This window comes from Amblyomma americanum, chromosome 5 (genome assembly GCF_052857255.1).
Source record: "Amblyomma americanum isolate KBUSLIRL-KWMA chromosome 5, ASM5285725v1, whole genome shotgun sequence".
Taxonomy (NCBI): Eukaryota; Metazoa; Arthropoda; class Arachnida; order Ixodida; family Ixodidae; genus Amblyomma; species Amblyomma americanum.
Genome location: NC_135501.1, coordinates 84,273,367 through 84,292,670, shown reverse-complemented (window position 1 = coordinate 84,292,670; position 19,304 = coordinate 84,273,367). Strand labels below are relative to the sequence as shown.

Sequence of the window (19,304 nt, the reverse complement as noted above, 5' to 3'; positions counted from 1 at the left end):
AGAACTGTTCTTGAATGCTGCGATGCCTTCGGGGGCCGAGTTGCCATGATGCAGCTTGACCTTGAAAAGGCCTTCGATCGAGTGTCGCACGACATTCTTTTCGCCATTCTAGAATATGCCAACGTAGGATCTGTGATAATACAAGGTGTACAGATGGCGTACGAAAACTGTGTTACCCGAATTATAGTGAACAAACAGCTGACTGAACCTGTACCCTCGGTGTTATTCGGTCAGGCAGGGTTGCCCGCTCTCGCCTCTGCTGTTTGCGATCTACCTTGAGCCTTTTCTGTTATCACTGTTACACAATGATAGGATCTGCGGTTTCACTCTTCTGTCGGCGTAAGTAAAAGTGCTTGCTTACGCTGATGATATTGCTGTTTTTTGCGTGGATCAAGAAAGCGTTAAAGAAGTTGTGAAAGTTGCGGGGGATTATTGCAAAAAGACTAGGTCCGAAATTAACTGGGATAAGTGCATAGGTTTTTGGCACGGTGATTGGGACAGGACACCTGCCGTGTTTGCTAACATGAAATGGACGACCTCCCCTGCGAAGTGCTTGGGGTATCCTTGGAGCACTATAAAAGCAGTACGGAGTTGCGGGGTGAGATAACGCAGAGTGCAAGGAAAAAAGCGGATGGATGGAAAGGACGTGACCTTTCTGTTTTCGCGCGCGCAAGTGTGTGCAATGTATTTTTAATAGCCAGAATTTGGTATTTATTTCAGTTCGTGCTCATTACCCGAGCAAGCCTGCAGAAGCTGCATAGAGTGTTTGCTGTCTTTATTTGGGGCTCAAATTGGGAGCGAACAAGTCGAGTTAATCTGTTCCTTCCGGTCAAAAGCGGCGGACTTGGTCTCTCTAATTTGTTTCTGAAACAAGTTGTTTCAAGATTTTTGTTTCTACGTGATCAAACCGATCCTTTGTTGTGCACAATGTTGCAGGTGCGCTTAGGCAACGTGTTGCCGGAATTTGTTGTGTCCAGTTACCCGGCCACGAATCGTGCTGTAACAGGTTTTTTGCGTGAAGTTGTGGCAGCCTTTCGCACTTTGAGCGCTCACTTTTCGACACAGTATCTAAGTGCTGCACCCAGGAAAAAACTGCACAAAGATTTGCTAGATATATTTATACCTACTCTTTTATACCGTTCCTTTTACTGCGGATGCCCAGGCAAAGATGTGCTAAAGCGAGTTAAGAAGATGCCGGTAAGACCGACTGTCAAATCCTTTTTCTTTAAACTTCATACTGGTACCCTTCCGGTGAAAACATGGCTAAACGATAAAGGCATTTTTGTGCTCTGGACCACCGACTGCATACTCTGCAAAAAACCCGAGACCATCGAACATGTGTTTATCGACTGCTGGGACCCGGTTTTCCACTGAGACATCTTGCAAAGAACATCAAAGAAAGAACTACCTGTAACTCCTTATGGCATCCGGTTTCTACCTGTAGAAAGTGAGGAAGTTCCTTACGGCATGTTTATGCTACTGGGCCTCCACAGCATCTGGAAAACGAGAATGGCGGCCAGGCACGCCGACGCAAATGTGCGACCAGTGAGGGAAATCCCGAGAGAAATCCCGAGTTTTCCCGAGAGGTGTTCTCCGCAGCCAACCCCAGCCGCCGGACTGGGTGGCAGTTATGGATGAACTGATTGATATGAAAGTGTTTTAACCCATTGTCTCGGCCGAAGTGTGGCTAGAGATTTTTATTTCTGCGTATGTATTGTTCACTGGCAATAAAGAAAAAAAGCTCTTTGGTCTAGGGGTATGATTCTCGCTTAGGGTGCGAGAGGTCCCGGGTTCAAATCTCGGACGAGCCCGTCTTTTTTTTTTTTAGCCGCCAAATGCACCCCATGACACTAAATGGCCAACACATGGCGTCTTCCTCGGTTCGTTGGTCTAGGGGTATGATTCTCGCTTAGGGTGCGAGAGGTCTCGGGTTCAAATCCCGGACGAGCCCGTCTTTTTTTTTTTAGCCACCAAATGCATCCCATGACACTAATGGTGTCTTCGACTGGTCGCTCCCGCGATCCGGTTTGGATCTGGCAGAGTGGGAGCCGCTCTCTCTACGAGCGCATAGCGAGACTGTGGTCAAGCCGAATGGTCTGCGAATTCTTAAAGAGCGGAAGCGCAGGAGGCAGAAGGGGGCCGTCACTTCCGGAACCCCGCCGCGGCACCGCTGGTGTCAACAGTAGCCGCACGTGGTCGCACACAGTCTGCGTCGCAGTCGCCGCTTCTGCTTCACGTGTACCTGTCGCTACTTCGGCTGTCAGTCTCCGGCAAAAATGAGCGCCCCATGGGACCATTCTGGATATACCTCACCAGCCGAAGTCGTGTTGACTACAATGATCGACGGTAAGTCAGGCCTTATTTGTCTTCTGGACGAACAACGCGCTTCCGCGCCTTTTCACAGCGGCGTTGTTTTGAGGGCTGTGGAAGTTTCTAGCGACGTACGACGCCGAAAGCAGCATTGTGGTTTCGTCCTAATATCTTGCGCGTTGGCGTGCGATTTCTAGTGTAAAAAAATGGACAATAACTTTTGCTATGGTGTGACTGTTTCCAACTTTGCGTTTTTTCCTTCCCTCGTGCTCCATGCGTACGCACTGCACATTTTGTAGCAGCTCACGGAGGACGCTTGTGCACGTCTATTCCTAGCCTTACCATCTTCAGACAAACTTCAGTGCAGTCTGTCTGCCCGGGAATGAATAATGGTCTTTGGTCGGCCGTTGGAATAAGCCTTCGCCAATAACACTACTGGCGCGGCAGATAATTTTTTTCACGTGGCCAGCAGAAATGCGTAATCAACGTATGAAGTCCGTGTTCATAACACCCGTGTCAACTGCATGTCTAGCATCCTGCACTTACCTCGCGTGTCGGTACACAGCACAGTCAAATCCGCCTTGGCACAGTCCCCGGGGTTTCAGCAGTGTGTGTCTGCGTGAAGCCTCTGAGTAAAAAGCGTAACTGGGTTGGCGGACACCTGAATCGTTCTGCGAGTAAACGTTGACGTCTACCTGCAAAACTGAGGCAGTTATGCGCTTTCTTTTTCTCAAAAACAGCGCAAAGTTTAGACCCCTTTCATTTTGAGGAAAGAAAGGCCGTATAACGCTATCTGCGTCAGTGTGCCTAAAAAAATTAACGTGCTTTCGCGCAATATTTAGGGCTTGGCAATGCTAAACCGCCACTCATTTTTTTTATTTTGATGTTTTCTCTACGCAGAGGAGGAAGACCATACAATGCCTGAAGTTATGGACTCTTCAAAGAAGCCGAACAAAACTGCGGTGTCAATTGGTTAGTTCAGATACTAACTTTCCTGAATGCATGGTAATACCATAGCAATTCAGATGCAGTTGGCAAACCTGAGTTAGCTACCCTGCATGCATCAAATCAATTCGTCTTTCTGCCACTGTTATGCTTTAATGGTGAAGCTGCATGCTTATTTTTATGTACCAACCAAGAGGATGCCTTCATTTGACCTGGTGTGGTGAATATGCCTGAAAAAACATGAATGTAGAGAGCATGTATGCAATAATATATATATATCTGTTTGGTCATGCTTGAAAGTTTCACCTAGAGTTAAACAACATACATAAAAAAGGTCTTAATAAAGATAAATTTCCAGGTATAATGTATATTTAAACCAAATAAACAACACTCAAACTTAATTGTGAGACTGAATTCAAAAATGCCTAGAGAAGCTTGTTTCACCTATTTCTTTTCAAACGCAGCTTCATGGGATGAACGGCAAACAAAGCTGCTTCTGGACTACTATGCACGCTAAGCCAGAGACGTGGGCCCACTCAAGAAATTTCGCAGCAAGCGAGCTATGTTCGAGCAAATTGCCTGCGATATGTTCGGCATTCTCGGCATTCATCGCACTGCTGTGCAGTGCGAAACACGCTTCATGATACTGCAAAATGGCATTTTTCTTGGCCAGTTGGTATGAATCCATGATTTGGGCCAGCATGAACTTTGGGACACAAACGGAGAGAGACACATGGAACACGGAACACACTGCTGACGCAGAAAATCATTCAGCAAGCGTACTTGCCGCCACATTTCCGATCTTGCTATCTTCGTGACCCTTTTGCCATGGCCAAGAGACGGATTGATGAGACCGAACAGCTGCCTGACGTCCTGTGTCCACAGCTTCTTCTTTATGCTGCAGGGCAAGACTGCTATCGCGCAGCATAAAGAAGACGCTTCAAGACAGTGTCAAAGCGGAAGAGGAACGAAGAGAAGCACAATAATACATCAGGAAATTCCCGCTGCCGCGTTGAATATGAGCAAGAGTTTGATGCCATAAAAGCTATAGATGACAGCTTGGAGCCGGAAGTCTTGCGCTGTGTGGACACCGTGAGGTATAAGAAAGCGTCGACTCGTAAAGCAAGTCCTCGACCATCAACCAGCGCAGACGTCCAGGAAAACTCAGAGTTCAGTGGTGATACCCTGTCTTTGATATCATCAGGGGGAGACTGTTCATTCGAAGCCGGTACAGATTCGCAGGACGAAGAGCCCAAGAAAAAAAGAGCCGATAGGAGGTTGCGCCCAAGCAACTCTAGAATGCAACACATGCAGTTGTTCTTTGACGAAATGAACAAACTGCACAGGGAGAAAGAGAAAAAAAAGGAAGATAGAGAACACAGGAAGGAGCAAAGGCATCAGGAGCTGCTAAAAGCTCATTCCGATCATATGGCACTTTTGAAAACTCTAGCAGAAAAGGAGTAGCATCCAGAACTTGGTTTGAGGTGTACAGCCCCTGTCAAAAGAATATACCCCAAGGGGTTTGCTTTTAAGCTATTCAGTTGGGATCCCTAGCGCATCTAGCAGTCCAAAGCTTGGGAGGACTGAGGACGTGAAGCCATACCTTTTTCTAGAGGTTATAGTCACTGAGGATGCATACAGGATGCCTCACGAGCAAACCCCCTTGGGCCGAATACATTTAACGGGAGGTACATCTCCCGTCGAAACTGATTCTAATTTATTTACCCACTTTTCCTAGCATGCAATAAATGTCTGCTCTGATCTCATTTTTCATACAATCGAAGCATATCATTTGTAAAACGCTTTGACAAGTAGTAGTAGTAAATGATTTATTAAAATAATAATAAAAAGGAAGGAAAAGATTCTCGCGAGCCCCGGCATCTGCCATCAATACTGAAGCACCCGAGCTGGGGCAGCGGAAGTAAAGGATAGCAGGCCGAATGAAGAAATGAAATGAAAGAGGTGAGGGGACAGGAAGAGACGATAAGGAGAAGACTTAGTATACACAAAAACTATTCATACAATGATATGTACAGGTTGCATGCGTGGTGAGTTCATGATGAAGCAAACTTGACAAGAAGAAAAACATTTGATGTGCAATAAATGTTTCTACTACAAAAATTTTATCTCTGTGAATGCAGCCTATAGGTTCTAGGCCAAGGAATGTCTCTTCAATTCGGCCATTCAGCGAAGAGCGCCTTCGCTTTCGGACACAGGCTGTCGACTTACCCTTAACTCTGCTAGGCTGAGCCTCTTGTGAGGGGCAGCATCAATTCTTCTTTTCTTTCATCATCTGCCAGCAAATAATTGACGTCAAAGTCACCTCCATCCAAGCATATGTTATGGAGCACACAGCATGCTACGACGAACTTTGTTATTTTGTCTACAGTTGTAAACTCAGCGTAGCGAAGCTGCCGAAACCTTTGCTTCAGCATTACAAAAGCATTTTCAATGATCACCATTGTAGTTGCATGGCACTGGTTGTAATTAGTTTTCGCTGCTGTCATCGACCCGTAGTGCTTGAATGGCGTCAACAAGTTCTCTCTAATGGGATAAGCGGCATCACCTAAAATGTGGCAAGTCTTCGTGCACCGGAGACAGCCTCAACACTCGTGCATCATGCACTTTGCTTGGTGGCCCGGTGAACACATCCATGAATTTTCCTCTTGCATCGCATATTCCTTGCATAGTTATTGACACCTGATCATGTCTATTTATGTAAGTAGACCTGATCTTGTTGCTAGGGCACCGTATTGGTATGTAGGTTCCATCAATACATCCAATGACATTTGGAAAGCCTGCAAGCTGGAAAAGACGAGACAGCCACAGTTACAATGGGAAATCCAGGGCCTTCACCGTGGTTGGTCAATGAAACTGCTATAGCATGGTGGTATAACTTTGCGGCATATGGGGGAATTTAGTTACATGACAGCAGTGTGCAAGCTTAGGCAAAACCAACCGGTAACTAGTTTTTGCTTCTGAGCATTTTCTATTTGCCTCAGTTTTACATGTAAGAAAGGAGCATTCTTCAGCATGCTTAAGTCAAAAGCTAGAAAATTTAATGCATGAAATGCTTCAACATTTAAACATGTGCATTGTTTACACTGCATTAAGCCCAAGGATCATGAACATGGCATTGGTGAAATCAGTTATTCAAAGTTTAACAGTAGGATAAGAGGGATTTAAACACTCACTTTCCGAAAATCTTCGGCCAACCTGTCCTTATCTGATGAAAAGTGAATCACATTCGGAGCGATATGGCACAGAAAATCCAGGACCCTATTTATGACCGCTAGCTGGGTTGACTTTGCCATGTTGAACAGGACAGAACACTCTCGCATCGATGCCTAGTTGGCAGCATACCTGTTAAATAAATACAGTAATTATAATTTACCAATCCAGCAGTCACTATCAACACTTGCAGTTACATGATGCATAGAAATCATGATAATTTAGTAGAGCTATTCTGAGCAAGTCTTGCTACATTTATCGTCTTTAAAAATTTGTTCATAGCATGTCATTGTGTGCCAAATAAAAACATGCTGGGATCTATTAAGAGGTATCATCGATTTCTTTTTCCTCAGCACTCTTTTCAAGTGCATACAATACAATGATTTTATAGAAGTAACCAAGGCTCAATTTTAGAACGCGTGCTGTAGAAAAAAAAAGAAGTGGAAACATGCTGAGGGAGCTGTGAGCTGCCGTTCCTTCGGGCAGTTTTTACTCAGCAGCCACCTCTTTTATGGAAATAAACTCTATTATTACTATACTATAATTAAGTACATATTCAACTGGAAGAAACTATAGCAAACGTGAGTACGACATGAAAACATTAGTGAGATTGCATATCTTGTTTTGCGTCTACAAACAGCCACACAGCTGAGAAAAATTTTTCATCTATCACGCGCATTATTCGCATCCCCACCAAACGTTTCTCATTTTCTTGGTGCTTAAAATGAAGCTCACCAGACAAAGGAAAGAATGTGTTCATCCGGCGTCTTTGCCGGAGAACCGCCGTGGTGTCTATTAGACGGGAAACATTCAGACTCCTCGAACTTCGCAATGAGGTCATAGCATGCCTGGCGTCTCAGGCGGAAATTTCTGCGGAACTGTAAAACATCATTACTCATCGGATTATACTCGCGCATAAACACTTACCTCTTCTCCGGAGTAGTGTTGCACCACTGTGCAGACAGTCAGCAACCTTCGGCACACACAGTGGCACGCTGAAGATTTCTTTAAACATCGCCTTGTAGACAGCACTGTCGTCGTCGTCTGAGGTGCTGCTGGAATCGCTGTTGTCATGTGCTAGATGTGACAGCAACACAGACGGCATTCCAAGCGTAGTTAACCGGCGCCTCTTGGACATTTTTTGTTTCACACAGCGCGGCCCACGCAAAACACAACTCAGCAAGGACGCTACAAATGCGTGACTACACCAAAAGCCGACACTTGCTTCTGCCTACGAGTAGGGAACGCCGCGGTTAACTCGCACCGCTTCCGCGACGTAGCGGAAGTGGCTCTGTCACGTGAACACATCTCGGAGCCGCTCCGACTTTTTTCTCGGAGCGCGTCAGAGCGCTTTGAGCTGGAGGCGAGCCCTCAGAAACAACCAGCCGAATGTAGTCAGAGCGCCCGGTTTCGACCAGCCGAATGTGCGGCCGCCTCTCAGAGCGCTCTAGAGCGATCTAAAGCGACCAGTCGAAGACACCATAAACGACCAACACACGGCGTCGTCCTCGGCTCGTTGGTCTAGGGGCATTCTACTTCCGGCCACCGAGCGTGACGGACGCAGGATCATGAGCTCCGGCGGAGCGGCGACAGCGGCCCTTGCTGGCCGCGGAAACAGGATCGAGGGAAATGAAGATACGGATTATGAGGTGATCTTGCCACAGCTGCCTACCGGCCGTGTGGTTTTAAACACACTTTTTCTGCACGGTGATCTTCGTGTTAGGCCCTTTCGGGTCGAGGATTTTCGTGATGCGCTGGCCCAGGCTGGTACGCTCCCTGACGTGGTGGCTTTGGGGGCGTACCAAATCAACCACGTTTGGGCTGTGACTTTCAAGACCGCTGAAGGCGCCAAGAGGCTTCTCGCCTTGAAGGAACTGAAAGTGAAAGGACGACGATGTCTTATCATCGATCCGGAAGACCAACAAGTCAAGCTATGGCTCCACTGGATGCTGGAAGGCGTGACCGACGACGACATCCGGACGGCTTTTGCTGCGTTCGGGAAGGTAACCGAAGTTACCCGGGAACGGTGGCGGGTCCAAGGCGTCCACGACAAGGGATCTACAACACGAACTGTGCTCCTAAAACTGAAACCTGGTTTGAAGTTCGACGATCTGCCTCACCAATCGAATCGCCGGGGAGTTGGTCCTTGTTGTGGCGCCTGGGCGACCGATGCAGCGCTTGCGCTGTCATGGCACGGGCCACTTTCGGCGAGAGTGTAAAGCGCCCCGGTGCTCGAAAAGCAGGCGTTACGGCCACGCCGACACCGACTGCGTCCGCACACACGCAGTTGCAACCGGGCTGGCAATAACAGTCGACACGACGGAGCACATTATGGACGTCGCCGAGACAGAAGAGGCGGCAAAGGGAACCGACGTGACGACGAAACCGGCGGTGCGACGGAGTCTTTTGGGCACCCGAGCGACGACAGAAACACGGCCAGCGGCGGTGGGAAGGAACCGGGGTCGGTAATTCCTGCTGGGAAGAATGAAGGGTCGTCCAGTGACGGGACCAGTCATCCGGCTAAAAATGTCGACCAGCCACCGACCAGCGAGGAACAGATGGACCAGAGCAGCGCCCGTGTGACGACCGTCGCCGCCCCAACCAAGCGACCTCACTACCTGACCCGCAACGAAGGGGACAAGCCCGCAGCGGGCGACGTTGAGGAGCCGACAGCAAAAGCAGCCCAGTCCAGGCGATCAACACTCAGGCCAACGCCCAACCATGCGGCAGGCAAGCGGGTCGCCGAGAAGGCGCCTTCACTGCCTCCGCAGCAAAACCAGGAATCCGCTCCTGACGGCTCCGGTGGTGGCAACGGCGTCTAGTTTCGTGCTAGACGTGAAAGGTGAGCACGGTGCTCTCGGCGTCTTCACACGTTTTAAATATGGCTTCTGCAACCGCCTTGACGTTTGCAACGCTCAATGTCTGAGGTTTTGCCGCTAAGTGGAAGGAGAGCCAAGTGCACCGCATTTTAACAGATCATAATATCGATCTGCTTGCCATTCAGGAAACGAAGGTGGAAGGGGAACAAGACACCGAGCGCATCGTGCAACGTTTTACGTCAAGATTCTATGCGGTCGTGAGCCATGCCGTCGGCACATGTGCCGGATGCATTGTGTTTATAAAAAAGCTACCTAGCCTCGAGGTGCAGGCGTACACATCGTGCCATTCGGGTCGTTGTGTAGTAGTGGATTTTGCTTTCGCCTCCTCTGAATGGCGACTAATTTGCGTTTACGCACCTAACGTGGGCGAGGATAGGGTAGCTTTTTTTAGAGCATTCAGCGTTTCTGAAGCACAGAAAAACAGCTGATATTGTTGGGAGATTTTAATTGTGTGTTGAGCGCGGCTGACAAAACCAGCACGCGGTCCCACCGCGATGAAAGCACCGAACTTCTCCGTCACTTGATCGATAAGTTTGCATTGGAGGAGGTGACTGAATGTGTGGTATATAAGCGCGGCATGATGTTCACGCACTTCCAACGAAGTAGCCATGCCCGCCTAGATAGAATATATGTATCGGTCGACCGGTCGCCAAAGTGTCACAGCTACGATGTTGTTCCTGCAACTTTCTCGGACCACTGCTTGGTGAAATGCAGTATAGGCGCGGTAAAACGTAAAAACTCTTTCCAGTGGGACCTCTGGAAATTCAACAATAAGCTTCTGAAAGACGAAATTTTCATCGGGTTTGCAGCACAGGAAATTAATAAAATAACCGTTAATGGCAACCGAGCAGCTGGAGAAGAATGGGAAAGTTGCAAACAGCAGATAAAAGTGTATGCAATAGAAAGGGCCAGCTGCACAAGTTCTCAACAAAGGTTAAGCGAGGCACACTTGAAGTCCTTACTGGACAAGTTATTAGCTCAGGAATGCAAGGCACCGGGGGTTTGCAATGAAGACGTCAGAAAAACCAAACAAAAGCTAGAAACGATAGTGGAAGAGCGATATCGCGGTGCACTTGTGCGCGCGAGAGCTGAGCAATTCGCCGCGAGCGAAACATCCACAAAACGGGCTTTAGGAATGGAAAGGCGCACGCTCGGCGAAACCATGTCGCGGAAATTCGATGGGGCGGTGCCACTGCATCTGACGATGACAGCATAGCAAAGGCTATTTTGATTACTATCAAGCGCTTTTTGCTTCGAGGCATGTTGAGATGCGAAGATTTAAGGAGATATTTTTAGGGGCCATGCCACGTATTGATGACGCAGACAGAGTAAGATTAGAGCTGCCAATTAGCCAACAAGAAGTGGAACAGGCTATTGATAAATTAAACTCAAGAGATTCGCCGGGGCCTGACGGCCTGAGCGCGGCTTTTTATAAAGCTTTCAAGAAGGAACTAGCACCGCTCCTCTCAGTGGTATTTAATGAAGCGTATGTGTTGCATGCTCTGCCTACATCATATGCATCCTCGCATACTGTGCTCATACCAAAAACCGATCAAACAGAAAAACTCAGACAGGTAACATCGTATAGGCCTATAGCCTTCACAAATGTAGACTACAAAATTTATATGAAGGTTCTTGCAGGCAGGCTACAGACCGTAATGCATAAAATAGTCGGACCTCACCAAACGTGTGGGATCAAGGGGCGTTCCATTGTTGAGAATATTCACAAGGCTAGGTGCGTGCTTGAATGTTGTGACGCAATATATGCTCGGGTCGCAGTTCTTCAAATTGATCTTGAGAAGGCGTTTGACTGTGTGGCGCACGAATTGCTGCTTTGCATTCTACATTACATTAACGTTGGTTCTGTTATCAGAGAGGGTGTGGCCATGGCTTACCGTAACTGCACTACGGGGTTAATAGTAAACAAGACCTTGGGGACCCCCATCAGTGTGCAGAGATCGATACGACAGGGTTGTCCCCTCAGGCCCCTCTGTTCTGTATTTTTAAAGAAACCCTCTGCCTAAACATTATAGCAAATTAGGCTATTCATGATTTTCGCGTACAGGCATCAGAAGTGAAGCTCTTAGCATACGCAGATGACGTTGCTGTTTTCTGCGCTAACCAAGATAGCATAAGCAAGACAATCGAAGCAGTAAAGGGTTTCAGTGAGGTCACCGGAAGTTTGGTGAATTGGGGCAAGTGTCTGGGATTCTGGCACGGAGAATGGGCGTCAACTCCAGCTGTTTTCGCCAGCGTTTCTTGGGTACAACACCCGTGAAATACCTAGGTGTTCCACTCGAATTTTACATGGACACTGAGCCTTTTTGGAAAACACAGGTTGAAGAAACGCGTGAGAAAGCCGAAAAATGGAAAACTGCTCATTTGTCTGTATTTGCAAGAGCAACTGTGTTCAATTTGTTTTTGATAAGCAAGCTCTTGTACGTGATGCAAATACTCCACTGCTCACGGTTAAATGTGCAAAAGCTGCACCGTATTTTCGCTATCTTTATATGGACCTCAAAATGGGAGAGGTGCAGCCGGACAAATTTGTTCATGAGCGTCAAGGTAGGAGGACTTGGTCATACGGCAGATAGTAAACAGATTTTTGTTTCTCCGAGACGTTAAGGATCCCTTTCTACGTACCGTATGCCAAGTCAGGCTCGAGCGTGTTGTGCCAGATTTCATTGTTGGAACGGAGACTATGACTGGAGGTATTTTTGGTTTTCTTTGTGTTTAGCGTCAGGTTTTTGACGGCGAGATTTTCAAAATATATTTAAGGGGTGTTCAGCGGAAAACATTGTGCAAGGATGTATGTGACGTTTTATTGCCGGTACCAATGTACAGGGCAATATGCTCCGGATGCCCAGTGTTACGTTTCGCCTACGACGCGCGGTATAGCCGGCGCGGATGCAACGGACGCCGGGGCTTCGTTCAAAGTGGCGGTCATTTTGGGCCCGTTCAGTGCTGCCGTAACGCCTCCCGCCAAGCGCGTCCAGGCAGGTTTCAATGCCACGTGTCGTCGTGTGTGCGTGTGTGTGTGTGTGTGCATGTTGGTGCCCACGCTTGTCAAAGCGCGGCAGCCGGGGAGAGGAGCTCCCCAACTGGGAGGCGAGGAGGTCTGACCGGCGCCGGCCCGGCGGACGCGCACGTCACGTCTGAACATTTCCGAGCGTCGCCGTATCGGGCGCCTCATCCAGAGCCGTTCCTTCTTGCCCTCGACTCCGAGGGTATAAAAGCCGCTGCCCCGGACGCCAAAGAGAGACTTCGATTTCTTCCTTCGAGTAACGTGGTCGCCCTGACCGGCTGCTCTTTTGCGATGCCAGAATAAACAAGTTGTTCTGTTGCCAGTCGACTCATCCTTTGCCGGGACCTTCGGATGTTTCCAGCTGTGCCCCAGGCCGCCAGGCCAACGCTACCCTTGGGGCTTGCAACCCATTTGCAACAACTGGTTGCCAGCGGTGAGATCGCGACAACGGAGGCCAGCAGCGAAGATAAGCGGTCAACTGTATGCTGAGCAGCACAACGACCATCCCGGAGCAGTGCAACGAGCCCTGTGTGATGACTGGTTGCCTGCAGCGGAACGACTGCGCTGAATTCTTGGCTGCGAGGTTTGGTGAGTGCGGGACTTTCTTCTTCTGAGTTTTGCCAGGCTTTTGTTAGTGTCAGAAACAGAGCTGGTAATTGTGGTTGTGGTTGCTGCCGGGTTAGTTTGCGGCAAGACAATAGTAGGCAGTAAAGAAAGCAGCATTCGGAGCAGCCATGGATTTGAAGTCGTTGCGCAAACCGAAATTGCTGGAGCTTGCAAGAGAGTTGGGTCTGGATGTCTCAACCTCAGAAAACCAGAACTGCTAAGGGCTATTCTTGAGTTGGAGGCTGAGGATGACGAGCTGTCGGAATGCCTTGAGACCATTGAGGAGAGGGAGCAAAAAGAGAAAGACGAGCGCGAACGTAAAGAGCAAAAAGAGGAGCGCGAACGTAAAGAGCAAAAAGAGAAAGACGAGCGCGAACGTAAAGAACAAAAAGATAAAGAGAAAGAAGAGCGCGCTTTGGAAATGAAGCGTCTCGAGGTAGAGATGGAACGCGCTCGTAATGGAAGTCAGGCACACGGTGCAGGAGAACGAGTATCGTTCAAAATGACTGACCTGATGCGGCCGTTTAAGCTTGGAGAGGACATTGGTTTGTTCCTGGTTAACTTTGAGCGAACGTGCGAGAAGCAGGGGTTCTCTCGGGAAACGTGGCCACAGCGCTTGCTCACTTTGTTACCCGGCGAGGCGGCCGACGTAGTCGCTCGCTTGAAGAGAGAGGAGGCAGAGAATTTCGACCAAGTGAAATCGTGTCTGCTAAAAAAGTACAGGCTGTCAGCGGAGGCGTTCCGTCGGAAGTTTCGGGAAAATGAAAAAGGCAGAAGCGAGTCATATACAGAGTTTGCCTACAGGCTTATGTCAAACATGCAGGAGTGGCTCAAAGAAGAGAAAGCGTTTGGTGACCACGAGAAAATTCTGCAGTGTTTCGGGCTAGAACAGCTTTATAGTCGGTTACCTGAGTACGTGCGGTACTGGGTCTTGGAGAGGCCAGACGTTAGTACAGTGGCTAAAGCCGCCGAGCTAGCCGAGGAGTTTGTGACGCGTCGGGCTCGCGGAGCTAAGGACGGTCAAAAGGGTGAATTTGGCTCCAAGTCTGAGAGGCCGAAGTTCACACTCATGAGAGCAAGGGGGGACACACGTAGTGCGGATGCGAGTGAAAGCAGTCCGACCGAACGTAAGGAGACGGCGGCAGCCGAAGCCGAACGCAGAAAGCGGTTCGAGAGGAGGCAAGCGCGCGTGTGTTATACGTGCCAGAAGCCGGGTCACTTTTCGGCGCAGTGTCCAGAAACAAAAAGAGAAGTCGTGTGTTTGTCATTATGTAGCACTGACGAGAACATGAAGCTTCTCGAGCCTTACATGCGAGACTTCCTCGTAAACGGGAAAGAGTGCCGAGTGCTTCGTGATTCCGCAGCTACAATGGATGTAGTTCACCCCTCTTACGTAGAACCCGATATGTTCACGGGCGAGTGCGCATGGATCAAGCAAGCCTTGGAAGCTCATAGCGTGTGTCTGCCCGTAGCAAAAGTGCTTATTGAAGGACCTTTCGGAGCACTTGAGACGGAGGCCGTAGTGTCATCTATGCTGCCCCCCCAGTACCCGTACCTATTTTCGAACAGGTCCGATCACCTCCTGCGCGAGAAGGGGCTTTTGTTTGGTGAGGCTAGCGTTCAGGCTTTAACCAGATCGAGAGTTCGGGAGCTCGCTGCAAAGGCGGTAGTTGCGGGGCCGACGTTGTCGAACAATGAGAAAGGGTCGGAGGCGCAGCAAGCTGATATTCAGAGCACGTCCGAACTGAATAAAATTGAGCCTGTAGCGTTGAAGGCACCAGGTACTGGAGAGGAAATGCCCAACACGGGAAAGTTAGAAGAGCTTCCGGTCGAGCTTCCGGGAATAGGCTCAGTGACGAAGAGGGAAGACACTGATCAGGTCATTAGTGACTTAATCATTAAAGCACCGCTGTCGGCTGAGCAGAAAACCGAACTACACCAACTCTTACAAGAGTTTCAAGGTCAGTTCTCTGAGAGGCCTGGTAGGACTTCTGTCCTTACTCATGATATAGAACTTACCTCCCCAGAGCCAGTACGATCCAAGGCGTACCGGGTGTCACCCCGCCAGCGCGATATTATGGAGGCTGAGGTAAAGAAAATGCTACAGCTTGGTGTTATTGAGGCGGGTGAGAGGGATTATACCTCCCCTTTGATTTTAGGTGAGGTACCGGGCAAGGAACCTCGTCCTTGCGTCGACTACCGCAGGCTTAATTCCATCACTAAGGATCAAATTTATCCGATCCCTAACATCGAGGAGCGCCTTGCGAAAGTTAGTAGCGCTCAGTTTATTTCCACCCTAGATCTTGTCAGGGGTTATTGGCAGGTTCCACTTACAGAAGAGGCTAGTAGGTATGCGGCGTTCATTTCACCAATGGGAACATTCCGTCCTAAAGTTTTGAGTTTTGGTTTGAAGAACGCGCCATACTGCTTTTCAAGCCTCATGGACAAAGTGTTGCGGGGACAGGAAGAATTCGCTTTACCGTATTTAGACGACGTAGCGATATTCTCCGCATCCTGGTCTGAGCATATGGCACACTTGCGGGCAGTGCTAACCCGGCTGCGCGAAGCGGGCTTGACAGTCAAGGCTCCCAAGTGCCAATTAGCACAGGCCGAGGTTGTCTACCTCGGTCACGTGATTGGACAGGGTCGTCGCCGCCCCTCTGAAATAAAGGTGGCCGCTGTGCGAGACTTCCCGCAACCGCGCACGAAGACCGATATTCGGTCGTTCTTAGGTGTCGCCGGCTACTATCAGAGGTACATCCCCAGGTACTCCGATATCGCGGCTCCCCTGACGGATGCTCTAAGAAAAACAGAGCCCCAAACAGTCGTCTGGGGCGAGACAAAGGAAAGAGCTTTTAGCGCCCTAAAGAGCGCCCTAACAAGCCAGCCTGTGCTACGATCGTCAGACTACACAAAAGGGTTCGTTGTTCAGTGCGATGCTAGTGAGCGAGGCATGGGCGTTGTACTGTGCCAAAGGGACAATGGAGAAGTGGAACACCCCGTCCTGTATGCTAGTCGTAAGCTGACCTGTCGTGAGCAGGCATACAGCGCCACCGAGAAAGAGTGTGCGTGTCTCGTGTGGGCCGTTCAGAAATTGGCATGCTACCTAGCCGGCTCGAGGTTTATCATTGAGACGGATCACTGCCCTCTCCAATGGCTGCAGACCATCTCTCCCAAAAATGGCCGCCTCCTGCGCTGGAGCCTCGCTTTGCAACCATATTCCTTTGAGGTGCGTTACAAAAAGGGGAGTCTCAACGGTAACGCCGATGGCTTAAGTCGAGGCCCCTAACGTGGGAATCCGCCTCAAAGTTGTTTGTTACTGATGTTTTCTTCCTGAGGCACGATTTTTAACATATTTCTTTTGTTTAGTGTTTCAAAGTGATTATGTGCTTTCTAGTGCAATTTTCCAATTTGTGGACGCGTTCTGAGTGCTGCTTGACTACTGTAAGGAACTAGGCAGTAGTATAAAAGGGGAAAGAGCCTGGCAGAGCTTAGTGAGGGTTGTCTCGTGCTTGCTGACTGAGCGGTTGCGTTTCGGCGTAGTTCTAACGCTTGCTGGGAACGAGCACAAAAATGGCAACTCTCCCGAAGTGACTTTGCAGTGTCCTGTGTGATCCTGAACCTGAGAACGAGGCCTTCTCTGTGCGCTGCGCTCAAGCAACGTCGAGGGACGACCGGTTTCGATTACGAGCATCATCGAGCGACATCCCTCCGGACAGCGGATGCAGTCCCCTGACCATCGGGATCTCCTTCTCCCGGCGGGGCGGTCTGTTACGTTTCGCCTACGACGCGCGGTATAGCCGGCGCGGATGCAACGGACGCCGGGGCTTCGTTCAAAGTGGCGGTCATTTTGGGCCCGTTCAGTGCTGCCGTAACGCCTCCCGCCAAGCGCGTCCAGGCAGGTTTCAATGCCACGTGTCGTCGTGTGTGCGTGTGTGTGTGTGTGTGCATGTTGGTGCCCAAGCTTGTCAATGCGCGGCAGCCGGGGAGAGGAGCTCTCCAACTGGGAGGCGAGGAGGTCTGGCCGGCGCCGGCCCGGCGGACGCGCACGTCACGTCTGAACATTTCCGAGCGTCGCCGTATCGGGCGCCTCATCCAGAGCCGTTCCTTCTTGCCCTCGACTCCGAGGGTATAAAAGCCGCTGCCCCGGACGCCAAAGAGAGACTTCGATTTCTTCCTTCGAGTAACGTGGTCGCCCTGACCGGCCGCTCTTTTGCGATGCCAGAATAAACAAGTTGTTCTGTTGCCAGTCGACTCATCCTTTGCCGGGACCTTCGGATGTTTCCAGCTGTGCCCCAGGCCGCCAGGCCAACGCTACCCTTGGGGCTTGCAACCCATTTGCAACACCAGGCAGATATGTCCTGAAACGGGTGATAAAAATGCAGGTACCACCAGGAACAAAAAAATCCTTCAAGCTTCACACCGGGGCTCTGTCTGTAAAATCTACCTTTGGGATCCCACTGCCTTATATGTAACCAACCAGAAACAATCGACCTCGTTTTCTTGCACTGTTGGGAAAGGGTATATTTTCGGGACGTCCTTCAAAGGACCATCAAAAAGGATTACCATTGGATCCGTATGGAATCCGATTCCTGCCTACAGCAAAAGAAGATGGCCCGCCGTTTGATTTAGTAATGCTCACGGGCCTCCATAGCATATGGCGCTCCCGAATGGCAGGCTTTCATTGTGACCCGGATTCGCGGCCTGCGGGATTGTATTTCCCTGAGACAATGCACAAGTTAATCGAGGTGCTGAAAACACAAGCTTCTCCTACTGAGTGGCTTTCAAAGCTCGAACCTTTGACGGAACCCAGAGAATTTTAAACTGACAAGGCCTGCCCCTCTGAGTGCTGTAGGCTACCTTCTTGTAGTTTGAGTGTCTACTCGTGTATGTTTTTTGTTGTATTCTGTCGAAGCCCGGCAATAAAAAAAAAGTGGGTGCACTTCCATGCAGTAAAGAAAAAAAAAGGAGCGGTTTCAGCTGCCCAGCCGGGTCGCGGTATCTGGTGTACAGACAAGCCAAACGAGGATTATCAGTTGGTTCTGCCACATCTGCCTACAGGTTCGTCAGTTTTAAATAGTTTTTTTGTATGGCCACACTCAAGCGCGGCCTTTCCGTGTTGAACATTTCCGAGACGCTCTATTGCGTTTGTCACTGCTGCCGGAAATAGTTGCCCTCGGTGCTTATCAAATGAATTACGTGTGGGCGGTAACATTCAAGGACGAAGAAATGAAAAAAAGATTTTGCAGGCCGAGGCGTTTGACGTCAAGGAGCACCGCTGTGTGGTCATAGATCTAAGCAACCAAGGCGTTCAGCTGAAGCTGTATTGGCTGCTACATGGTGTGACAAACGACGACGTGCGGACGGCGTTGGCGCCCTTCGGAAGAGTGACCGATATAGCTAAAGACAAGTGGTAGGTGAGCGGCTGCGTCGATAAAGCGTCGACGACGCGTTCCGTAACGCTCAAGTTTAACGCAGGCCTTACTATTGAGGATCTTCCGCACCAGCTACGTGTCGCCGAGGATGCCGCCTTTGTTTACGTCCCTGGTAGAGCTCTGCTCTCCCTTCGGTGCCGAGGCACTGGGCATATACGTCGAGAGTGCCGTGTGCAGCGCTGCGGAATCTTCCGTCGCTTCGGCCACGACGAGACGCAGTGTGTGCGTACATACGCGATTGTGGCAGGCCCGGCCCGAAAGGATGAGATGGCAGAACACCTGATGGATGAGGTAGACGCCGCGGAAGCGACGCGTGAAGGTAGCATTGAAGGGTCCTCGAAGGACACGCCCCCTGAACTCCCCAAGTCGGATGGAACGCCGAATGCGGACTGTGGCGTGGTGGACGTAGCGCCCGGCGATGCTGCGACGACAGACGTAGGAAAGCTACGCGACGTCTCGGCTGGAGAACCAGCCTCCCATTCGCAGCAGAGTACCGCATGCGAAACGGAGGACGTCGACATGCACCCGAATTCGAGCGTGCCAGCATAGCGGGCGCACGACGACCGCAACGGAGAAACCATCAAAGATAGGGACGGCAACGAGGAACCCCCGCTAAAGACCCTTCAAGTACGGCGGCCGTCTTTCAAACCGAAGCCTAATGTGCCACCTGACCGGAGGACTACGGCAGCAACGCCTCCGCTGTAGCGGGGGTGACGCTTCAAATACAGCAGCGGTGTCTCGGTCGGTGACCGAGAACAGTGTGTGCCTGGAGTCACCTTCCGGCTACTGCGACGTGCACCTGAACAGCGTGGGAGAATTACGGACTTGCAACACGACTTCCTGTAATTGAGACGTGAGTAACTTCTTCGGCGA

The 19,304-nt window shown here is 50.0% G+C and overlaps 1 long non-coding RNA gene, 1 other non-coding gene and 1 pseudogene across 2 annotated transcripts; all 3 read left to right on the top strand.

The window, feature by feature from the left end:
- The first annotated feature begins 1,534 nt into the window (after positions 1 to 1,534).
- LOC144134017 (uncharacterized) lies at positions 1,535 to 3,879 on the top strand. Its single transcript, XR_013315114.1, has 3 exons — positions 1,535 to 1,545; positions 2,113 to 2,346; positions 3,720 to 3,879. It is a non-coding gene; the product is annotated as an uncharacterized LOC144134017 (long non-coding RNA).
- Positions 1,880 to 1,951, top strand: TRNAP-AGG (transfer RNA proline (anticodon AGG)). Its single transcript has one exon. It is a non-coding gene; the product is annotated as a tRNA-Pro (tRNA).
- A 14,307-nt stretch (positions 3,880 to 18,186) lies between the features above and the next one.
- On the top strand, positions 18,187 to 18,980 carry LOC144134016 (uncharacterized; annotated as a pseudogene).
- The last annotated feature ends 324 nt before the right edge of the window (positions 18,981 to 19,304 follow it).